This window comes from Miscanthus floridulus, chromosome 17 (assembly GCF_019320115.1).
Source record: "Miscanthus floridulus cultivar M001 chromosome 17, ASM1932011v1, whole genome shotgun sequence".
NCBI classification, from domain to species: Eukaryota; Viridiplantae; Streptophyta; class Magnoliopsida; order Poales; family Poaceae; genus Miscanthus; species Miscanthus floridulus.
In genome coordinates, this window is record NC_089596.1 from 40,737,435 (window position 1) to 40,744,561 (window position 7,127).

At 38.9% G+C, this 7,127-nt stretch overlaps 1 non-coding gene across 1 annotated transcript; it reads left to right on the forward strand.

Moving 5' to 3' along the window:
- The first annotated feature begins 1,804 nt into the window (after window positions 1–1,804).
- Window positions 1,805–1,911, forward strand: LOC136519337 (small nucleolar RNA R71). Its single transcript, XR_010774888.1, has one exon. It is a non-coding gene; the product is annotated as a small nucleolar RNA R71 (small nucleolar RNA).
- Window positions 1,912–7,127: the final 5,216 nt, after the last annotated feature.

A 7,127-nucleotide genomic window follows, 5' to 3' on the forward strand; every position in this document is an offset into this window, starting at 1 on the left:
ATAAGTAGTATAACTATTAAAATAACAACGTACCTTTTCTCTAGGGAATTGAAAGTGGACTTTTCTAGATTTGATGTAGATAATCGCGTTGGTGGTGTTGAGGAACGGTCTTCCTAGGATGATGGGTGTATCATCTTCTTCTCCCATGTCTAGGACCATGAAATCGGTAGGGGCATAGTGATCTTGTATTCTTACCATAACATCCCTTGCTATTCTCTCAAGGAATCAGATTGATTGGTCCACCATCTGCAACTACATATATGTAGGGAACAAAGGTTCGTTACCTGAATAAATATTCATACATTACCTTGGACATTATATTGATGCCCAATCCAATGTCGTAGAAGGTCTTGTGGAAGATTCATTTTCTAATGGTACACTCGATCGTTGGTATGCCATGATCATCCTTCTTAGCAAGGATTGGTGAAGCAAGGAGGTGGTCATACTTAGATTGGAGTGTGTTGATCATGTTGACCATTTCTTCTTGTGGTTGACTAGTCTTGTTCTTCCTCCTTTGGTTGTTCCTCTTCTTGGTTACTATTGTCTCTTCGGGCAGATATGCCTTTTGTGGATGACTAGGAGATTGCAAGATGCAGTTCTTGAAAGAGAACTTCTCCTTTTTATCCTTGATCGTGAAACAGATCTTGGCACTGTCTACGTAGATTATGGCTGTTGCGGTGCTCAAGAAAGGTTGGCCTAGGATGATGGGTGCCCTTTCATCTCCACCTGTTTCCAAAACCACAAAGTCTACTGGGAACATATGATTGTCCTACTCGGACAATGGCATCTTCAAGGTCTCCCTTGGGGTAGCAGAGTGACTAATCTGCAAGCTACAAACTGCATATTTGTGTACAACAAAGGATCTCCTAAAAGTTTCTCATAAATTCCCTTAGGCATGATGTTGACACTTGCTCCAAAGTCATAGATAGCTTCCCGGAAGATATGAGGTCCAATGGCAATAGGGATGACAGGTCTCCCTAGATCACCTTTCTTGTCAGGCAAGGTGTAATCTATCCACCTTCCCGTTAATGGCTCCGTGTAGTAGTAAGCTGCATTGTGAATATCGACAAGATTTGTAGTTTCTAAATCTTCCGACTGCCCTGGAATCTTACCTTTGTCGAACAGAGGAACAACAGCTGCCAGCTGAGCTATTTGTGATTCTATCATTTTATTAAAATTATGTTGGTTCTTAATGGTAGAAGCAAAGCTATCCATTCTATTATTTATGTTTTCTAATATTTTATCATTGGTAGCTACCTTCTTAGATAATTCTTCCATAAGTCTAGATTGGCCAACAATTAATTCTCTCAAGGGTGGTTGATTGAAGTTATTATAATTATTACCTTGAGGGTTACATTGATATTTTAGCCTCTATTATTGGTTACATCCTTGATTCTATTGAGGATGATAGTAGTTGTTGTTGACAAAGTTCACATCATCTTGGGTTCTAGGACAGTTATTCCCTGAATGCCCAGTGTTGCCACATACTTCACACATCATGCATGAATCATGAATGTGCATGACTTCTTGCTTTTCATTAACTCGGTCTTCAAGCTTCTTCATCAGTAGGTCCATCTTAGCAGATAGCATGTTTACCTCCTTGAGTTGATGAATACCTCCACCTCTCTTGTAGGTCTGAACACATTCTTCATTCCAGCCTTGGTTGGAGGCCATCTTCTCCACAAGAGTGGTCGCAGCTAGAAATGTAAGTGACAAGAATGCACCTCTAGTAGCAGCATCCATGGTCTCATGAATATTGTTGGTCAACCCATAGTAGAACATCTGCATGAGTAACCAATTCTCCATCCCATGATGAGGACATTTGTATATATAGTCTTGAAAGCGTTCCCATGCCTCAGGGACAGATTCATCATGTTGCTGCTGAAAACTTGAAATTCTCCGACAAAGAGCATTATCTTGCCTGTGGGAAAGAACTTTGTTAGGAAGGCAGTGGAAAATTATCCCATGTAGTGTTTCTATCTTTGTTAGGCGCAGAACCACTACTTCACCTTCCCAAAAAGTGAAAATGGGAAGAGACGAAGTAGTATGGCATCCTTGGTTACTCCCTTGATGGTGAAAGTGTTGCAGATCTCTAGAAAGTGTTGGAGATGTGCACTCACATCTTCATGTGCCTTTCCACAAAATTGGCTCGCTTGCACCATATTGATTAGAGCCGGCTTGAGCTTGAATCCATTGTCTCCCACATTGACTGTGGGTCCAGTTCGGATTTTGGCAGTGGTTGGAGCAAAGAATTCACGGAGAGTCCTGTCAGCCATGGCTTCAAATTATGGTGTTAAGCTTCGCCTTATATGGCTGTCTTCTGAACTCTAAAGCTAAAACTTTTTTGAGTTTAGCCTTAGTCCTCTTAAGTAGTGCTTCTGGATTGTCAACAGTAGTTTATCGGAAGGTCAAAACTGGTCATACATTACCTTGCATAAGATACACAAGTAGACAAAACAAGGGTAAGCCTGTTTGAGCAGATGTCAATGGATATTTCGATCACATCAATAAGTATAAGTTTATCAATACTTCCTTTGCCTAGCTACCTTCCCCAGCAATGGCGCTAGAAATGCTTGTTGGTAATTATTAACTTGTCACTTTTTTTAATAGCCACCTATTAATTACCTACATCTCCAAACATTACTTTACTAGGTTGTCATCCCTAGTGATGGTTCCAGAGATGCTTGTTGGTGCTACCTAGCATCACTACTAGAATGATACTAAGTAGTTCTTTATCATCTTATGTGACTAGAAATAATATATAGATATGAATGAAAAAGGATCTGCAAATTGCACAGATAATATACCATTGTAGCACTTCACCCTAGAGTATTCCTAGGTATCGTTATTTGTATTTTTACCATAGGAAAGGTCTAGCATGGACAAGTATTGATAACTTATACTATTGATGGAGAAGTAAACCATAACCAATATTCTACTCATAATAGGGGTAAGTCATAGGATAAGATATATAATAAGTATTGATCAATGATAATGATAAATCACTCATAGTACTCCTTTCTATGGTATTAGCATGGTCAGGTAGAATATTAGAGGAATAATTCCTAAGTCATCCTTAATTATAAGTCAAACCATACATTGATTAGTACAATTATACCTAATAGTCATTGCTGAAATCATCTTCATATCTATACATAAGGGATATTACTAAGGGAGATTAAGAACAGAGCTTGTCCCCCTTCATAACTAGATCCTACGTGCTACCTACATTGGGGAGTGGACTACAAAGGACTCAATAGGAGTGTCATGTCCGCGATCTACCACATGACCCAAAATATAGGGTGTATTCATAGGTAAACAATGTATAAGCACCACGCTTATGCAATGTCGACCACCCACCCATGGTACCTTAGAGTGAGCGCTATATGAACTTATGCATGAACATGATGATAATCCAACTATACTAATCATATAATCAAAGTAGACGATGAACATTATAACAAAGAACATGAATAAGATGAATACTAATATTATCATAACAATTGTAGCAAGCATATAAAAATAATGGAGATACAAAAGAGGGAGGGGGTACAAAGATTATACCAAACCACACTTTTGACACGATCATTAATCTAAGCGAAGCCTACTTGCCTCCCTCTAGACCTAGCCTAACTAGCTTGTGCCCTAGAATATAGTGGAGCTCTGAGGATGATTAGGGTTTCTATCTTCTCAAATGAGTAGATACCTTTAGGGGGGAGGCAAGGGCTAATATATATAGGCCAGAGCGTCCAACGTGAGCCCTTGGATCAAACCTGACTTAAGGAATGGTGTAGATGCAACCTAGGAGGCGATGGAGAATCGACATTGCAACACGGAGACTGATAGGTGGGCCTAGGGGTCGGGTGGCCCCACCTAGCAAGCCCCTCGCTCTCTGCCTCAACGTGGAGTCCTCTCGAGTCTTCTAGAGTCTTCTAGGTGTCCGTTTTGCTGTGGATAAGCACAATTAAATCTTACATGTAGGTCCACCTTGATGGTTTTCTGGATAAACCCTATAGAAATCATAGACTGTCATTGCTGGGGAAACCCCTAGACCTTTGTTGGTGATCTCAATTGTGCCCTTATGCATGTTTTATTGATGGATTATAATGGTTGTAAATTACCTTCAACAGGCGTCATTGCCAGGGAAACGATTGCTGAATTAACTACGAACCTATCTTAACCTTGTATCTTTTATTCTTTTCACTATGGATTCCACTCCTATCCATCAATACGCTGCACCTATGAGTGCACGTCTAGAGCCATGTTGATGGTCGTTAACATCAATCATAAACCATCAACATAACTTATATAAATGCATAAAAATGATCACCAATATATGTTTAGGGGTTGAAACTAATAAATTCCACAAGTTTTGGTGAATCTGTGTTTTCAGCAGGGTTTTATCGAGAAAACCGTCAAGGTGGACCCAAACGCCAGACTTAATCACGCTTAACCATGGCGTAAACAACTCCAAAAGGTTCTAGAGGACACCACACCAAAGAAGACTATGAGAGGCTTCTAGGTGGGGCCTATCGGCCTATGGGGCCACTTGTCAACCTCTGCCTCGCTATGTCGGTTCTCCACCGCCTTAAAGATCGCATCTACACCATTTATTCAAGTTAGTTTGATCCGAGGGTCTAGAATTGATGCTACCCCCTATATATAGCCATGTACTCCCCTCCCTAGAGCCATCCTAAAACCCTAATTCTTATCTCTCATTCAGATCAACACACACTAGGAGGATTAGGTCTAGAACTTTCCAATATAGTAGATTAGTAGCTCAGGAGTGAGGGCCGAGTTGGGCTCATGCTCAAGTTCTGGATCTAGTCTTGGAGGCTCGGTAATGCCTTGTATCTTCACTTCTACATCTTGTAAGACTTGTTATCAATTTATCATATTCCAATTTACATAGCTATGCTTACTTTGAATATATATCTTGCTTAATTAAGCTTATCTTTACTTTTGTGTGCGGGGTTCATAGAGTGCTTAGACTGCTATAGTTTATCAATTGGACTAAGTAGCTGAGCCCCGTGTAAGCATGGTGCTTATACGATGCTCAACCTGTGAGAACACCTTGTTCTCTAGTTGTGTGGTAGCAGCAGGTGGTGACAGTCCTGTCTATCCTTTGTATTCCACGTCGACTTGAACAGGTTCTTAAATTGTAGGATAGTAGTCGCGTCAGTAGAGTTATCTATTGTGGATGTTCTATCGTCTAAGCGACGTCCCAAAGTGCATAAGAGTAGAGTTAATTTTAGCTATAGTTGGATTTATATATACTTTGACCATGTAATAAGAATGTTACAGGAATCTACCTCACCCGTTGTTCTCCCGAGTAGACTAGTTTACATTATGTAGATTTATCCCCTGAGTGTCATTAAGCATTACTCCTATCATTACATTTATCCCCTACTCTAGCTATGTTGTATGTTAATAGATACTCCTTTATTACCTAATAAATCTTTACTACCATTGTTTCCCTATGGTAGAATATAAATAATGATACCTGGAATACTCCCGATAAAATGTTACAATGGTATTCTGTGCGCTTGTGGAATCCTTCATATTCTATTTGCGTTAATAAATACCAACAAACATTTTTGGCGTTGTTGCCGGGGAAACAATTGGTGTAAAGATTTAGATCATTAACATACCACTAGCTTTAGTAGGATTACCCCTTGTTCTATTATATTATGAAATAGACAAGATAACAGATGTCATTTCAAGCTTGCGGCAAGCTTCCACAAGAAAAGAAGAAACATTGAAGAACCAGGGTGCCTGAACATTCAAAGATCCATCAACACTAGAACACTGCCATCTCACAGGTTTGTATATACATATATATATATTCTCTAACCATGTGTAGATTGGAGAAAAAGGTTGACGTAATAAGACTTCAAATCACATCTCAAGTGATGAATACAGATGCTGCACTACTCACAAATTCCATCTTGTGAGCCATGGTTAGTTTGATCAAGAAAGTTGAGATAGTCTTGCTCATGGACTTTAAACTTGATGAGTAGGTATCTTTTAACATTTTGCATTCCATTGCATGTTTACTTTAAACACTCCATGCATCCATCTCGTTTAGTTTAAATTTTTGTCATATCAAATCCACAGCAAATTTGGTTACCTACATATATCCATATCGTTTGCCTTTAAAAAGATAAAAAAAATGTGAGCACATGAAGGCTCATGCTTATTTTAAAAAAATCTCACCTATGATCATGCTCTTTCATCTCCATTTGAATACATCTCTTTTATGCTTTCATGCTACCTTTGTTTCCTATAGTACGCTTTGGTTTGGAAGTACTCGCAATACTTCTAAAGGTTTTTAAATTAAGCATGGTGCTTAGGTTAAAATGCCTTCCTTAATCAAAACTAGACATGGAGTTTAGTTTGGTTATTGAACTAAAAATTGCTTGTGTAGACACTGGCTATTTTGTTGGACTAACCTCTACAGAAAATTCTCAAATTCAATTTGGGAAAGTCCTGAGATAAATTCACTTCCAGAGATGAATCAAGGCATGTGATGAACTCTAATAACTTTGCATAAAGAAGACCCAGCTCATTCTTCATGGAAGGAAAAACTAGTGAGTATCAAGGTTTATTCAATTATCTTTTGTTGCAAGTTATCTTTGCTTTGAACCATGCTAGAATGCAGCAAACACATAAAAATTGCTATAAGACATGATAAACAAAATCTATGCTAATGTAATTCTAAAAACCATACTTTCCTTAGCATAGAGGAAAAATCACAAAAAAATTATGGACAACAACCCGTCCTTAAAATTTGTTATATTCCCTCGGGTATGAGTCTAATAACATTTTGCAGGAAGAATAAAAAGAAGCTTGTGCCTATTCATGGTTTGGTATGAATATGTGAACTCAAGCCAAACCACCACTTCAACAATGGAACAAAGAAGAAGGAGATGAGTGCCATAAAGTGGATCTACAATAAAAGCACTCACTCATAGGAAGTGGACAAATCAACAAAATATACCTACTTCCATCATCTTTGATGACACTGATGCGCACCTCGACAGCTAGGGCTAGGATAACGAGATGCCACTACATCATGGCATGCATCCTTGTATCAACAAATGTCATCAATCATGGAGGTCTATCGA